The sequence below is a fragment of the Mus musculus genome, chromosome 3, assembly GCF_000001635.26.
Source record: "Mus musculus strain C57BL/6J chromosome 3, GRCm38.p6 C57BL/6J".
NCBI lineage: Eukaryota > Metazoa > Chordata > Mammalia > Rodentia > Muridae > Mus > Mus musculus.
In genome coordinates this window covers 35,648,627-35,666,833 of record NC_000069.6, presented here as the reverse complement: position 1 = coordinate 35,666,833, position 18,207 = coordinate 35,648,627, and the positions used below count along the sequence as shown (strand labels likewise).

Here is an 18,207-nt window from a genome sequence, read left to right as displayed (position 1 = left end):
TGGGTGTTTTGTTCCCAATTCTAAGAAGGGGCAAAGTGTCCACACTTTGGTCTTCGTTCTTCTTGAGTTTCATGTGTTTTGCAACTTGTATCTTGTATCTTGGGTATTCTAAATTTCTGGGCTAATATCCACTTATCAGTGAGTACATATCATGTGAATTCTTTTGTGATTGGGTTACCTCACTCAGGATGATGCCCTCCAGGTCCATCCATTTGCCTAGGAATTTCATAAATTCATTCTTTTTAATAGCTGAGTAGTACTCCATTGTGTAAATGTACCACATTTTTTGTATCCATTCCTCTGTTGAGGGGCATCTGGGTTCTTTCCAGCTTCTGGCTATTATAAATAAGGCTGTTTTAGCATTTGAAATGTATGAGCACAGTAAAGAACCACCAAAAGAGCAACTATCAATCTATTGATTTATCATCCATGTGTTTCTATATTCTCTCACATATATAAGTTTCATATACATATGTGTGGTGGTGAAAATAAGTTATTCCTTACAAAGACTTTCAATTCAACAATTGTTTAGAAAAAATTTTGAAGCCACTAAGGAAAGGAATTGCATGTGTCACTTTGTCAGTTGGCATGAGCCATAGATTATGGCCCTTCAGCCTGACTACTACGGAATCCTCAGACTTCAGCAGTTTATCTACCAACTGTAGTCACCAGTTTGGTGTTCAGGAGTAAGAAGGCAGAATAAAGTTTCAAGTCTATTAAAAATTTCTCCTTTCCAGGCTCCATGGAAAAGGTATTTTTATAGCTAAGTTGGTTGTCATGATAGACGAAATGTATCAGGAAATGTTCTCCTTTGATTCCTCCAGATCATATGAGCTTACTCTCAACTCAGCAGTGGTTTCTTGAAAAGGTAGTCATTGTAGGAATATTCAGTACCAATCTTCTGTAGAAACAACATTATTATGTGAGGAGAAGCATGCTTTGAGCTCATAGGAGAATGGTTTCTGTAAATCTTTAATATATATATATAATAAATAAATATATATTATATATGAACATATATAATATATATTTAACTGTCCAAGTCATGAATAAGGATCATTTTATGTGCAACTCAATTGTTTTAACCACCATGACTACAAAGATTTTTAAAAAGAATTTAGTTTGACTTTTTGGTAGATCCCAAATCTCTGGTTTTCTGCAAATTGTTATATTTTCCAACACATATTATGTTTACAGAATCAATTTCTGAGTATTTGAACATTATGCAGATCAGACAGGAAGTAGTTTGCAGACATGTGCATTTCCTTTCAATTTTGTTTATCATGAAACTGAGTTGATATCATTTTTTAGCATATCTTTACATTATTATTTGAAGTGGTGATGACCACTATTGGCTGCTGTATCTCTTTGACACTTTGATTCACAGGGATCCTAAATGCTTTCCAAGTAAAAGATATGTTGTCTCTGTACATAATTTTTGAGAGATGTATCATACTTTGGGCAGAATTATATCCCCTTAAAGTAAACATACATGATGAATATTCCATTTGTATGAGCAGGTCACAGTAAAGAAACCAACAGCAGCTTAGCCACTCCATTATTACAGGGAAGAATTTCATTATGGATAAGAGAGGAAATGTGATCAGAGGCAGCTGGAAGAGTTCAGAGTACAGAGAAAATGCAAACAGATTTGATATGGCCAAGGCTTGGTAATAGAGAAGGAAGAATATCAGGAGAGAAAAATGGGGATAATTTGAGTAGGAGAAACTTTGCATTCATAAAGATGGAGGGGGAGGGTCTATAGTTAGCATAGCAGAGGAAATGGAGAGGTTTGGAGAGGTACAGGAATCTTAGAGTAGACTTTAATGAACAAGTATTTTTACTTGCTAGAATCAATGTTGCTGTCCTTATAGGAGCCACAGGCAAGACACAGGGGAAATGACCCCTTTGTCTGGACAAGTACAACTTCACAAATATTTTTTGAAGGCTGGATGGTTTGTTAGATTGTTCGTTTGTTTTCTGATTTGACAGTGATCCAGTTTACTAGAACAGTTTTGGCCGCGCAGCTGAACATCAGAATCATGAGAGGAGAGGTCTTTGGCTTGAGTTGTTTAGATTAACACAACAACACCACCTTCAGAATACACCAGCTGTTCATTTCTAAGTTTTCACCATTCAAGACAGTTTGGGAAGGAACAATCACATTTTAAAGAATTTTCTGAAGGAAACAGACATATAAGCCAATCAATATAGGAAAGGCCATAGTATTCACATGTATAAAAAGCAGGCTAATTTTTAAATTTTTATTTTATTTTTAATTTACCTTTTACACTCCAAACTATGGTTAGTTTTTAAAATTTCTTACTATCTTTCACATGAGCATACAATTTATGTTAATCGTTACAATTATCTTTTAGTATTACATACGTATTTATTTGTAATTCTCATAATGTATACAATGTATTAATTGTTATCATTATAAATGTTGCTATAACATTCTTCAGATCTTCTCTTTCAATTTATTTACTGTACTGGCTAGTTCTGTGTCAACTTGACACAGCTGGGGTTATCACAGAGAAAGGAGCTTCAGTTGAGGAAATGCCTCCATGAGATCCAACTCTAAGGCATTTTCTCAATTAGTGATCAAGGGGGAAAGGCCCCTTGTGGGTGGGACCATTTCTGGGCTGGTAGTCTTGGGTTCTATAAGAGAGCAGGCTGATCAAGCCAGGGGAGGCAAGCCAGTAAAGAACATCCCTCCATGGCCTCTGCATCGGCTCCTGCTTTCTGACCTGCTTGAGTTCCAGTCCTGACTTCCTTGGTGATGAACAGCAGTATGGAAGTGTAAGCCGAATAAACCCTTTCCTCCTCAACTTGCTTCTTGGTCATGATGTTTGTGCAGGAATAGAAACCCTGACTAAGACATTTACTGTGTTTTAATATCATGAAACCTTCAAAAATTTAGTATGAACATTGGTCTTATAACTTATCCACTGAATACTTGTTCTGTTAGGTGGAGACCTGAACCAGGAGTATCTTATTTTTTTCTATACGGAAACCCTTGAGAATGAAGACACCGGAGGAATATATCAAACCTTGCTGTGCCAAGGCCCCGTGGAACTCACAAGGGGGAAGAAAAGGAACAAAAGGCATCTATCCTTATTTAATGATGTTTTGGTTGTGTCTAATAACCTGTGAGTATGTGCAACATGCATCCCTTAGTATGACGGGCTACACTTGAATTAGGCTTTTTTTGGTACAAAACATAAAATATGTTCTTTTACTTCTTCTTTTTCTTTTAAAGATTAGACTTATTTCATTACTTCCTGATCACAACTTCTTTTTCCTTTCATTTGGTTGATGTTTGGTGGACACTCCTCTACACATTTCTCAATTTTCTCAAAAATTTCTCAAGTTTTAGACACATTTTAAAAAAATGAATTAAGGTGCTATCCTGCTATTTGAATCTGTGGAAAGAATAACAACAAACTTGAAAAGGAGGCAGATGTGCAAGCACATGCCAGTAATTCAAGCATTGTTAAAGCTGACTTATGAGGACTGAAACTTTGAAAGCTATGTGGACTATACAGTGAGATATGTTCTCAAAATAAAATATTTAAAATATGAGAAGCAGGTGGCCTCTTGCTTGTTGTTTCCAGATAGACTGTAGCAGCAAGTGGGGGAATCCCTGATTATGATCCTTGCATACAAGTGACAACACATGTAAGCCCCTTGAACTCATAGTTTCTGAAATAGTATGAAGAGATAAGAAACAACTCCTATTCCTCCACTGATCAAGGAAAACTGCAGCCACTAAGTCTTGTTTGGTGATTCTGCACACAGCGGAGAAAACTGTGGTGATTAAACGAAGCTGTATACATGATTGCATTGTAACTTATGACCATGGAGGTGTTTTCTGGGATCACATCACATATAATCTCTACTGTCCATGATCATAACCTTCATATTATTCTAGAAAGTATGAACTTGGTATTGACATTATCAAGTAAATAATTCAAGGTATATACTCATAAGTTCATAAATGGTTTTAAGGACAGACATCAAAAATATAATTTATTCATTTTTGGGAATAAACTTTTTGGTCATCTGTAAATAACATTCCTGATCCATTTTTTAAAAAATGTGAGGAAATGAAATGTTCCAAAGAGATTTCTTCTATGCATTGTAGGTTCAAACAATTGGGTAAATTTGGCTTTCAACCCTGATCATTCACTGCAAGCACCCAGCATAGAAAATGGTAGTTAGTGCCTGATGCAGGCTCAAAATAAGTGAATGTCCTGGCTGTCTATCCATCTGTCATCCTTCTTGTCATTTCTACTCAACTCTCCTTCAGTCCACACTTGGAAATACTCACATTTTATTTTTATTTATTTATTTATTTTTAGAAGATAGTAATCGACAGCCAGGAGGTTCGTCCCTGGTCCTGTAGCACATGCGTGTGGACTGGGCTTTTGGGTCCTTATGTAGCTGGGGAAGGAGGGTTGGATATGGTCTGTCCTGGAACCTCCTCCATTTTCCCCCCTCCCTTCTCAGCCTCCACAACTGCCTCCAACTGCCACTGCCTGCCACTGCAGCGGCTCGTGGACATCTGCTTCTTTCCTGTGTGTCTCCTCTAAGTAACTGACTCATTTGAATTAAAAATGTATATATATATTGATAGTGTGCCTTTTAAGTGTAGTTGGTGTAAGTAAGTGAAATTCACTTTGATTTTTGAGAGTAAAGGAAACTAAGATGAATGGATTTCATGAATGGCCATAGATTTGTTCCACTTCTGCTTTGTAGTGATAATAATTAAAGCTATCTTGAGATTTTCATTCATATTATGGAAAGAACATTATTAGTCTCATAATAGATGATTGTCATCATTTTCATTTTCAAGGAATATTATCTATTATCAGACATATTGGAATTAGAGGTTTTAGGTTTAGGCATTTCCTCTGAACATTGGATATATTATATGTATATATACAATTAGGTTTTTTTAGATGGAAAGAAAATATAACTACAAATGTTTCATATAATTTAGACATGTGTTTGTTTTTGTGTGAGTGTGCATGTGTATGTTTTAGTAAATATTACATAATATGCTTATATTTTGACTGTTACATGGTACATTAGATAGTGTGGGAAATCTTTCTCTGTACTATCACTATCATGTTTCAAAAAGGACACACATATGAAGTTTAGAAAGACACATATGGGATTTTTGAATCAGGATTTATACTTGTGTCATATTGTCTCATGAATTTGAGAGAGGCAGAGTCACCATCTTCAATTTTGGACCAACATACTAGCTTAACAGTGTCCAATGCAGAGTTTTATACCCAAGTTCACACACACAGATACACACACACACACACACACACACACACACACACACACACACACAGATACACACACACACACACACATACACACACAGAGGTAATATTCAGAGTATAATTAAAAAAACAGAACAGTCAGAAATCTGGGAAGGATTCTGTCAAAGATAGAAGATAAGGGGGAAGCAACAATGAACTTCTCAAATTTCAAGCTCCACATAAAAGGAATGATGATAAAAGGAAAGTAATGCTTCCAAGATTATTGCTTCTTACAAAAGCTTTTGATAAGATCAGAATGCTTGATTGGAAGACATATTTCCAATTTTTTTCCTAAAATTATTGGGACACAATCATCTTTTTGGATACTTGTATGAGATATGATTTGTATGTTTAGTAAGGAATCATTGGAGTAAGCTGATGTGACTTCCTAGTATACAAAGAAGGACAATGGGAAATGCATTTTATTCAGTCAGACAATATTTCTACATTATTTATTTTGGACAGATTATTAAATGTAATTAAGTAAAATACAAAATTTTAACTAATAATTTTTGGTATGGACATTATGGAAATAAAGCAAAATGGTTACTAATTAACAAAATCAAGGGAAGAAATTATGACACACATGGCTTTCTAATAATGTATATATATATATATATTCATAGTATAGCCATCCTAAACACTCTCCAATCAGAAAACCATCAGGCTATGCCTATCTGTGACCATTGAGAAGCTTGTAGCCAGTAACTTCTCTCAACATATGCTTTGTTGAACTCCATCTACCCAGGCTTGAACTGTGCCTGAGTGATAAAATGGAGGAGTTCTCCTATGCTCTGTGGAAGGAAGAAGTGTGTATTTCTACAAGCAATTCCCACTACAATGCAAATCAAACTAATAGAGATACTTGGTTTCTCTTCCTAGGAATAAGAAAAGGTTTAAGATAAACTGCATCATCCCACTGAATTACCTGTGCACAGTGGATGATGTGGACTTAGACAACATGAATGAAATGTGTACTTGCAAGACCATTTACCTGTTTTGGCCCACTGGAAATTTTTTGGCCACCTTTTGGTAAGAACTACAGTTTGAATCTGTATTCACAGGTGGATAGCTTTAGAAATTGTGGGGCAACTTAATGGTTTGTAGGTTAAACCAATTAACCAGAATGTTTGTAAAATATGAAATTCATTTTAGTCTGATGTGTACAGGTTGCCAACTCCAATTTCCCCTTCTATGGTGACCCTGGTTTGTCGATGCTTTCCACAACATACATTTCATATGTAAGTACATTCCTTAGTTTTTGATCTGGGATGCTCATCAAAAATCCACAGAATTCTTGGGGGCAAAACAGAAGTACATTGTCTTCTAAGAAGGTTGTGGACTAAACAATGACTTACCATACCCTCAACATTTCTTCCCCTATAATATCTGGTATTATCTAGGTTTTGAAAAGACACAAAATGATTTCTCTCCAGTAATACTGCACAGTATCCTTAAATTTGACCAATGCCTCCAATGCTCCCCAGTTAATTTCCATAAAAAGTATTTAATTGAACAGATAAAAATAGTTATTCATAGAATCCTCAAGTGTTTGAATGTCTGTGTAGCAGAATATCACTGGTGTCTAATGGTCAACAGATAAGGATAAAGGCCATTGGATAAGGTTCCATCAGATCTGTAGATGATAGACACACACATTAGCTCATTTTGATATGCCTTAGCTCAATGACCAAAGCTCTTGTAAGCCTTCCTCAGCTCTCATACCCTTCTTTTCACTTCCAGCTTAACACCTATGAATCTGCCCTCAATTTTGCTCAGTTACATTAGTCCTAGCTTGGCACCAAAAATCTACCCTCAGCTGATTTATGCTTCTAATCTCCTGCCTGCCACGTCAGGCCACTTGAAGAAGCAGCCAATCTCCATTTCACCTTAGATCTCACATAGCTGGTGACTCTTTCTCCCTCTGTAGCATGGTGAATTATTTTCTCCACACTGCATCTGCTAGTCTTCCTGTGGTAAAACTGGAAATACTTCCTATTCCACCCAGCTCATTGGCCATTAGCATCCTTATTGATCCATTAAGAGCCAATTGATGAACTGGACCTTCAGTGTTCAGATGCAGTTTCCTGATCAAAGCATCAGAACTGACCACTACATATCACCAAGTGACTAGGAGGTTTCTTGCTGTGTCATTTTTATTTTAGTGATATTAGATGTGTTGTATATGTACACAAATGTGTGTGTGTCTATAGAGGGGCACAGGCATAATCCACTCTTCTGATAAAAATGTTTGTAGGTAGACAATAAAGTGGGTGAGCATTTAATGGTAGAAACATGAATGTGCCAGTCTTTGGGCAAGCATCAGTCCATAGGTCTATAGGCAATCTGCTTCAGTTATAGATGCTAGAATCATGGGAAAAGGAGAAGAAAATTCTGTGAATGAAAGATCTTTGCAGTATGAATAATTATTTTCAGAACGAGGAAACAATATACACATTAGCTTAGAGATGGAAAAACTATACCTGACAAAGGGTCCTCAGTATTGGGTAAGTGTTGCTATTTGGATAAGAGAAACATTGATCAACAAGATAATTTTGATGACTATAAGAAACTGTGAGTGTGTCAAATATCAACAAGGTCTAACTCGATCAACATATAATTATCAGTTATAAAATGCTAGCATTGTAAATCCATCTTTAATCCATCTTAATTTAGAATATTACAGTGGAATAGTGGTGGGCTTAATAATTTGTACCAGTAGAGTTAATGTGATGACTCACACAGATGAAGCACTAGTTTCTAGGCCTCCTGTCTTGTATGCCAATTTTGTAATTCACATGAGGAAATAAACAATACTTTTTCTAGAAAGGTGTTCTCCCTGCCTTAAGTGTGTTCTAACCAGAGATCATATAACCTACCTGTGGTTTACTGTGAATAATGATACCTTGATATATGAACATGACCTCACACTAAGAGGACACTGACATAACTATCCTTTGTACATATGAAACTAAAGGTAGGAGCAACTGTTGGCCCAGCCATAGTCACACAGTGCTTGGAACACAGTCAAGTCAACTAGCTTCCACACTATATTCAACTTCTGGTCATATAAGTGTTCCAGTGAAACATGTCATTCAGAAGGGCAGTCATGTGCAGAATACCATCTACAGCTACACCCTCATGAGGGCCATTGGCTTATAATAATTTTTATGAACAATAATCTTAAATGTCTTTGAAGACTCTAAACTTGTTTTTCTCTTTTAACATTACAGTTCAAAAGAACAGAAAGATAAATGGTTCTATTTTCTCAAAAGGTATTTTACTTGTGATTATACTTTAATTCAATAGTGATATGGGAATTGAAGTTTGTGATTCATTTCTTTCATAAGAATATATTTGGTAGACTACAAATATGTTGTTGATTAGATGGACACTGGATACTGCTTTAGATTCTGCTGTCTATAGCATATTTCATTTAATTTTGTCCAAGTTATGCATTCATTGTCCCCGTGTTATGTTGGAGTAAACAGTACTTTTCAGACTTACTTTAAGTTATACTCCATAGATGTTACTCTACCATGTCCCTTCAAACTATCTGCTACTTTATCCTTTGAGATGAAGCAGATTTTTAACTTTTCTTTGGGTATTAGTCATAGAACCTTCTCTAGAGCCACAGAATTTATGGACTGTCTATATATTAAGGGAATTTACTATAATGACTTACAGTCTGTAGTTCAACTAACACAACAATGGGCAGCTGTGAATGGGAAGTCAAAAATCTAGTAGTTGTCCAGTTCATGAGGGTAGTTTGTTTCACCTGATCATCTGTATAAACTGGAATCCTGAAGAAGTAGATATCAACATATATGGTTGCAGTTAAGAACAAGTGGGCAAAGAAGAGTGAGTATTCCTACTTTCAGTGTCCTTATGTAGCCCTCAGCAGAAGGTGTTGCTGAGATTAAAGGTGCATGCCACTATTCCTAGATCAGAACCTTGCTTTGTCTCAGGCTGACCTTGAACACAGATCTACTTCCCTCATTCTCTAGGGAGTGTTGGTGGGTGTGTTCTAACTTGCAGGGGCCTAAGCTTTCTTGGGCCACTATGCCTCAAGATCTCCATGTTAAGGTCCTAGTTAGAAGCCTGTGCCTTCACAGGTGTCCTCTCCATTTCTGAATTGTAGTTCATTCCATATGTAGTCCAGTTGACAACAACCTTGCGAACAAAAAGTTCTGATGACTGGCTGTGCTTCCTAGGTCACTGTGCAATTACCTGACCATGTCTTTGGTTCTGGATCACTTTTAATAATCCAATAATGCATATTGCTGAACTGCTTGTCTTGTTTTTAACAATAAGATGATATTTATATTAAGACTGATTAACTTAAATGAGCTACTAGGATTAATTTTTACTGTATTCTGTGTTTTTAATTGCATTTGTGCAGATCCATTGATGAAGCCAAGAGGATATCAAGAAAAATTTCTCATTGGAGATATTCACGGAAGACATCCCAAGCTGTGACAGTGTATGTGAATACAAAACCAAAACTGATATTTCAAGTTCATGACTAGCAGAGATAAAGGAGTTTGTAGAGTAATGGAAGATGGAGACATAAGAAATGGGTGTTGGGCAGAGTTAGTAAGGATTTGCATATGTGCAAATCTATATGTGTATGGCATGCACACATGTGTCTTTTATATGTGGTATATGGAAAGCATTGTGAAGCAAGATTGATCCACATTCTAAAGCAGCCAAACTGAGAAAATATTTCTTAGATTACTGTAAATTATGTCAGGTAGTTGCAACAGCACACATTTCCAAGCCAAGTATTATTATTAGAATAAAACTGCTTTTCCCCTGAGTTCTTTTTGCCTATATTTTAATTGACATGTTGTTCAACTATCATTTATTTTAAAATATTTGTGTCTAATAAAAATAATTGTTACTATGTAAATAACCATAATGAGATCTTAACCAGAGCAAAATATTATCAAGAATTAATTTGCTTTCCACATCCACATGTTTCATAACACTTTATCTCTTTACCTCTGTCCTCTGCTCTTTCAGTATGTCTCTCTGCATCCTCACACCTATTTAGGAAGTACAAATACATAATCATGGCTCTTTATTCCTGTAGTTGTTTGAATGTTCTAGGCATAGGGATATCTTTTCATGTAATTTCTTCTTAGAAATCATTTTTATTAACTTACAATTGATTTGTATGTATGCATTTGTGTGTGTGTGTGGTCATGTGTGCACAGTGCTTAGGACAAAACTCATGACCTTACACATACTACACAGTAGTTTTTTCACTGAGTTAAACACATAATAATTGTCTATTTTTGTAATACTTATATTATTTATTGTTCCATTTTCAATATTGGGATTATTGCTGATCTGAAATTTAACTGTTATGTACCATGTAGCGCATTAAAGACCATCCCTACTGTAAAGCAGAGTAGGATGTAGCTCAGAGGATCACCATCTCTCTGATTTTTATAAAGGCTAATGGGTATAAAATGTACCTAGAGTTGATAGTCTAACATGTCACTGTTTAAATTGAACCACACTTACCACTTATCACCACGCAATTTTATCTTCATACTTTCTAGGTTATACAGAACAGAAATTAAAGAGCGAAGTGTAGTATAAAATAATTTCTGCCAGGCAGTGGTGGTGGACACCTTTAATCCCAGTGCTTGGAAGGCAGAGGCAGGCAGATTTCTGAGTTGGAGGCCAGCCTGGTCTACAGAGTGAGTTCCAGAACAGCCAGGGCTACACAGAGAAACTCTGTCTCAAAAAAAAAAAAAAAAAAAAAAAAGTCTAAGCAGTGACATAAATTAGGAGAACACTCACTAGCTTGGTTGAAGCAGATGTATCCTCAGGGCAGAGAAGAGCAGAAGAGCAGATAGTCCTATAGGGAGATGCTCTCTTGCCTCTGCTGCTTGATTTCAGCTATGGCAAATGCTCAGCATTGTATATGAGCAATCTCCCTGATGTCATTCACCACCATTGTGACTTAGAATCAATGCCTTTAAAGTAAACATTTTTACTGATTTTCACCCATGACACTAGTGTTTTCATATTTTATACTGCCATAATTAATGACAGGCTTTCCTGTAGTTCAGAAGATTGGTATTAGATACTGTTTAGCTTTGCCTCATGTTTGTTTTCCTTTTGTCCTTGAAGAGATATTTTTAGTACATAAAAACATTCTTCTAATTTAAATAAATATCATCCATCACATTTCTTTCTCCATGTTCTCTAGTGAGTATTCAGCAATGGCCTTTTAAGTTTGAGAGTTTCTTGAATCATCCATGTATTTCATTACACTTAAGATAAACCTGTATTTTTTTCCTATTGAGGAAAATGTTTTTGCTATTTTTATTTAAGTATTTCTTTTCCTCCCAGTTTTCCCCTTTTTTTCTTATTCTTAGGATTGAATGTAGATTCCTCAGACCCAGTTCCTATCTTAAAATACATAGATGCAGATGATTTTAGAATCATCTTTATTTTATAATTTCATTTATGTTAAGAAATCCACTGCCAAATCACCTGCATGAATCCCAAGATATCCCCAAACCTCTCCCTAAGTTGTGTATGTTTTCTCCTACGACTTCAGATACAAATATATAAAATATTGACTTTTTGACTTAATATTGTAGAGATAACAATTAACTGCTCTGTCCTCATGAGTCAGTGCCTATGACATGGCTGGAGGACAGCATTTTGCTACATGGCTTTAAGTAATCTGTTTTTAAATTCATACAGTGTTAGTGATAGCAACAACTCTCTGTTTCACATTTACTTTATTAATATGTAGTTTCAATACTTACAAGGTTTTTTATTTTATCTGTGGGTATAGTTCATTTTTGTACATTAGACTTATTTTTATGTACATTGAACAATTATTAATAGACTATATTTTTCATAGTAGGATCATGTGATCTATTATATTGTTGATCTTCTCTCCTGATACTTATATAACCTTGGTTCATCCTGAGTCAAGAAATATGTTAACATGTACAAAAAAAAAATCCTAGCTGTCTTTTCATTTTCATGCTTTAAAAACAGTATTTTTAGAACAATTTTATGTAAGCAAACTATATCTCTTGAAATATGTCAGTTTTTTTTAAATTTTATTTATTACGTATTTTCCTCAATGACATTTCCAATGCTATCCCAAAAGTCCACCATACCCTCCCCCCCCCCCCCACTTCCCTACCCACCCATTCTCATTTTTTTGGCCCTGGCGTTCCCCTGTACTGGGGCATATAAAGTTTGTGTGTCCGATGGGCCTCTCTTTCCAGAGATGGCCAACTAGGCCATCTTTTGATACATATGTAGCTAGAGTCAAGAGCTCTGGGGTACTGGTTAGTTCATAATGTTGTTGCACCTACAGGGTTGCAGATCTCTTTAGCTCCTTGGATACTTTCTCTAGCTCCTCCATTGGGGCCCTGTGCTCCATCCAATAGCTGACTGTGAGCATCCACTTCTGTGTTTGCTAGGCCCCGGCATAGTATCACAAGAGACAGCTATATCTGGGTCCTTTCAGCAAAATCTTGCTAGTGTATGCAGTGGTGTCAGCGTTTGGAAGCTGATTATGGGATGGATCCCTAGATAAGGCAGTCTCTAGATGGTCCATTCTTTTGTCTCAGCTCCAAACTTTGTCTCTGTAACTCCTTCCATGGGTGTTTTGTTCCCAATTCTAAGAAGGGGCACAGTGTCCACACTTTGGTCTTCATTCTTCTAGAGTTTCATGCATTTGGCAAATTGTATCTTATATCTTGGGTATACTAAGTTTTGGGCTAGTATCCACTTATCAGTGAGTACACATTGTGTGAGTTCCTTTGTGATTGGGTTACCTCGCTCAGGATGATGCCCTCCAGGTCCATCCATTTGCCTAGGAATTTCGTGAATTCATTCTTTTTAATAGCTGAGTAGTACTCCATTGTGTAAATGTACCACATTTTCTGTATCCATTCCTCTGTTGAGGGGCATCTGGGTTCTTTCCAGCTTCTGGCTATTATAAACAAGGCTGCTATGAACATAGTGGAGCATGTGTCCTTCATACCAGTTGGGACATCTTCTGGATATATGCCCAGAAGAGGTATTGCTGGATCCTCCGGTAGTACTATATCCAACTTTCTAAGGAACCGCCAGACTGATTTCCAGAGTGGTTGTACAAGCTTGCAATCCCACCAACAGTGGAGGAGTGTTCCCCTTTTTCCACATCCATGCCAGCATCTGCTGTCACCTGAATTTTTGATCTTAGCCATTCTGACTGGTGTGAGGTGGAATCTCAGGGTTGTTTTGATTTGCATTTCCCTGATAATTAAGGATGTTGAACATTTTTTCAGGTGCTTCTCTGCCATTCGGTATTCCTCGGGTGAGAATTCTTTGTTCAATTCTGAGCCCCATTTTTAAATGGGGTTATTTGATTTTTCTGGAGTCCACCCTCTTGAGTTCTTTATATATATTGGATATTAGTCCCCTTTCTGATTTAGGATAGGTAAAGATCCTTTCCCAATCTGTTGGTGGCCTTTTTGTCTTATTGACAGTATCTTTTGCCTTGCAGAATCTTTGCAGTTTCATGAGGTCCCATTTGTCGATTCTTGATCTTACAGCACAAGCCATTGCTGTTCTATTCAGGAATTTTCCCCCTATGCCCTTATCTTCGAGGCTTTTCCTCACTTTCTTCTCTGTAAGTTTCAGTGTGTCTGGTTTTATGTGAAGTTCCTTGATTCACTTAGATTTGACCTTAGTACAAGGAGATAGGAATGGATCGATTCGCATTCTTCTACATGATAACAACCAGTTGTGCCAGCACCATTTGTTGAAAATGCTGTCTTTCTTCCTGAGTCAAGAAATATGTTAACATGTACAAAAAAAAAATCCTAGCTGTCTTTTCATTTTCATGCTTTAAAAACAGTATTTTAGAACAATTTTATGTAAGCAAATTATATCTCTTGAAATGTGTCAGTTTTAAAAACAATATCAGTATCAGAAAGAAATGCACACAACTTTGCTATCATTAGTTAGATCTTAATATGTTCAAAATGCTCTGAGAACACATTTTACAATAATATCAATTAAAATCCTATGTGAATTATTTATCTTATGTGTGGTTTTGTATAATAATACTTTATTGTTTTTAAATTATACAGATGTTTTCAGATATTCAACAAAATATCAGAACTTTTACTTTTTAAAAATTTATTATGCTCATTCTGTGTGTTTGTGTGTGTGTGTGACTTCATGCATGTGTGTGTTTATGTATGTGGTGTTCGAATGTATAGTTCTAGAATATATGATTTCTAAGCCATGAGCTATATTTTCATCCAGAGGTGACTAACATATTGTTTCCTTCTTTTTTATATTATAACCACAAGAACAGAGATGTTCTTACACATTCTAAGATGTTTTTGCCTAATTGTTTTTCTATAGATAGCAAGATATAAAATCAGTTAAGGTGTAAGGTGTTTTATTCATAAAATTAAAGTAACCTGGCATGTTTTGATATGCTCTTGATTGAATCTTCATCAAAACACACACACAAACACACACAACCAAACACATACACACAGACACATACACACAGACACATACATACAGACCATACACACAAACATGCACACACACAGACACACACACAGACACACACACACACACACACACACACACACACACACACACAGACACACACTAATTTTCAGGGTAATATGTTATGCCCAGTGGTTAGAAGACAATAAATAAAAACTATGTGAAAGAGATGACTTATGAAGTGGTTTCCTTTGGTCTTGGTTCAAGGTTGTTTTTATGGCTAGCGAGGGGGTACTTCTGTTATTTTTCTTATTTAAGGGATTGTTTCATAGACACAATGTTTACTGCAGATAGCTGGTACTATAGAAACTATTTTCATAAAGATATACCTATCTACTCACTGTCATACACTTTGGTAATATATTAGAATTCCAGTATATCAGTGGTGTCTTCTCAGATTCCTATCATCTGATTTCATGCTATTTTCTTCTTGCTGGCTTCCTAGGTCTCTTTAGAAGATTCTAACTGTGAAAGGCAGTAGAGAGTTAATAATACAAGCACCTTGCTTGTTCTTGAGAGTATTAAGTGATGGAGTAATTCTAAAATATTCATTTTAGGTTCATAATTCAGTCAACAATTACAGATTTCAGTAGTGTACATCTGTATACCATCTAACTATATACAAACCATTATATGGAGAGAGTACTCACTCATCTTTTGTTTGTTTTGTTTTTTTATTTTCTTTTTTGTTTGTTTTTGTCTTTTTAAAATTGCAGTTGCTATTAATCCTTATTTACCTAAAACTCTGCATGTAATGTGCATGAAAGTAACTGTAAAATGATGGGTGTCTAGATGGGGAGGAAGCAAAGGGTTGTGCTCAATTTTAACCACCCTCCCTGCCTGTCTGCTGCTATCATGAAAGAGAGTCAGGATGCTGAGCTCCTGTACCCATGGCTACTCAGTCTTTCTTTATCATACACAATCTGGTACAGTTATACTTGAATACCAAGTACCTACATAGTTACTTTTGTGATGAATATGTTAGACTGACAGTCTTCCACAGTGATGTCAGGGTAAGAAAACAAGAGGATTATTCTATATTGGAGTTGCCATTACAGACTGTAGATTATAAGTAATGATTAGACAATAATTTGATAATCATGAGCTTCAAAGTTATTTTATATCATTCTTCTCTGTACTTTTCATAGCCTTTATGTGTAACAGAAACAAACATCAATGCAGTGAATGATATCATTGAGAAGTTACTACCAATGATGCAAATGCCTGTAAGTTATTTTCAAGTTAATTTGAGTTAACAGTTAATTTTGGTTTTGAGATCCACATATTTACAAACGTGTTGCATATAAATAATACAGATGAAACTTAATCATGATAAATTTACAAATCATATTTTATAATTTCTTTTGGAACTAATCGTATCTAAGTTATAATAATAGTCTTGAGAGGGAGTTTTTCTTGAATTTCTTGTCTAGGGTTACATAAAAATGAATCTCACAGCCCAATGGTACTGACTATATTTTTACTATCACTAGACAATAAAGATATATTGTAATAAAGTGAGACTAATTGATCATATGCACAAACCTGATTAAAGAATGCCAATTTTAGAAACAAGATCCTTCCTTCCTTCCTTCCTTCCTTCCTTCCTTCCTTCCTTCTTCCCTCCCTCCGTCCCTCTCTCTTTCTTTCTTTGTCTCTCCTTCCTTCCTTCCTTCCTTCCTTCCTTCCTTCCTTCCTTCCTTCCTTCCTTCCTTCCTCCCTCCCTCCCTCCCTCCCTCCCTCCCTCCCTTCCTTTCTTCCTTTTCCTATCTGCCTTCCTTTATCTTCATTATAAATTTTATTATACTTCCTTTATGGTATATGATTCCTCTCTTCCCCAATTCCTTCTTGTTTTCACTCTCTGTATGTGGAGGATATGTGTGCATGGTCTGCTGTATTTTTGTTGTTTTTTTAATCTTTAATAAATGTGTTTGTGTATTTCTTGCTATATTCTTTCTCCCTGTATACATTCCTGTATATTTCACCTTTATTTTTTGAAATGCGTATCTCTGTTTAATTCTATCTATCTATCTATCTATCTATCTATCTATCTATCTATCTATCTATCTATCACTGTGTGTGTCTGTTTCCTTCTCTGTTTCTCTGTATGTGTGTGTTTCCTTCTCTATCACTTCCTATGAGTTTGTATGATGACCCTCTGAGTGTCATTCTGTTTCCCTGTCTCTGTCACTCTTTCTGTTTCTCTCTGTCTCAGTCTTCCTCTTCTTGTAAGTTAGGCTAGGTGGAAGTTTGAGTATCTGCTTGAATGGATTTTTGTCACCTTTAGTGTAATTCTTAAGAACTCTATGGGACAATTCTTGGTTTTGATCATGAATCACAAAGAAAGCACAATTAATGATATCTCCAATTAGAGGTTATGGTCATTTTAGTCACTCCTAGACATTGTTAACTATTTCAGCAAAATGTTCTATTTATATGATTGTATCAAATGGATCCATAACTCTGCATGCAATAATTATGTTGTGGATCTTCTTTCCAGTATATGGCCTATATTCAAGGTTAGATACATCGACATGCTCTCCACAGACTGGCTATCTCTGAATGAATGCCAGTGGTTGTGTGTACTTCTAGGCACCCTCAAAGCCTCTCTGTTTTTTTTTTTTTTTGTCTATTTTTCATATTGCCAAAGTGCCCATATCTTTCAAATATTCTTTATCAAGTCATCATAATCACTGTGAGTATATGTTTCTCTGGGTGCTAAGTTATGTGCTCATATCAAATTAAATTTAAATATTCCACTGACAGATGGCAGAGACCTAAGTGTGTCATTTTTAAAAATATTGGTCTTCATTAGCATTTATGGCCGAATGCATTTTCTTATTTTATGGTGAACCAACAGACCAAGGATCCCTCAGAGAGGAAAGGCAAGTACCTCAGGGTTTTCTCCTGAAATTCGTCCTGGTGACTCAAACCTGTGGTCAGAAGACATGCCATTAATACTAGTCCTAATAATTTCCCTGCTAGAACCCTGGAAATTGTATATAAAGAAAATCACTAGAGTCTTCAAGACACGCCTGTCAGATTATTTGTGATGGCTGGTTCTTTTTGGCTCTCAGAACAGTGAAGCTTACCAAATGTGGTTCTGTCCTGGCCATGAGGAAGCTTCAAGAGCACTCCAAGGTAAGCAACAGGGAAATCTAAGAAAGGAATAGTTGAGTTCAGTGGTCTAATCCTGAAATCTCAATACTTCTATTATTTGGTCTTAAATATAAATACACATGAAAACAAAACAACTAAACAGTATTTCACTTGTCAAATTTATAGTTATTAACTTTATCATAGCCTT

General features: G+C 35.9%; 1 long non-coding RNA gene across 1 annotated transcript in view; it reads left to right on the top strand.

Moving 5' to 3' along the window:
* Window positions 1-670: 670 nt before the first annotated feature.
* The window catches only part of Gm6639 (predicted gene 6639), a 69,012-nt gene continuing 51,475 nt past the window's right edge, over window positions 671-18,207 (top strand). Inside the window, exons 1-7 of the long non-coding RNA NR_040748.1 lie at window positions 671-751; window positions 2,972-3,152; window positions 6,222-6,371; window positions 8,573-8,614; window positions 9,742-9,822; window positions 16,049-16,126; window positions 17,886-18,041. This is a non-coding gene — a long non-coding RNA (predicted gene 6639). The remainder of the gene's footprint in view (window positions 752-2,971; window positions 3,153-6,221; window positions 6,372-8,572; window positions 8,615-9,741; window positions 9,823-16,048; window positions 16,127-17,885; window positions 18,042-18,207) is intronic.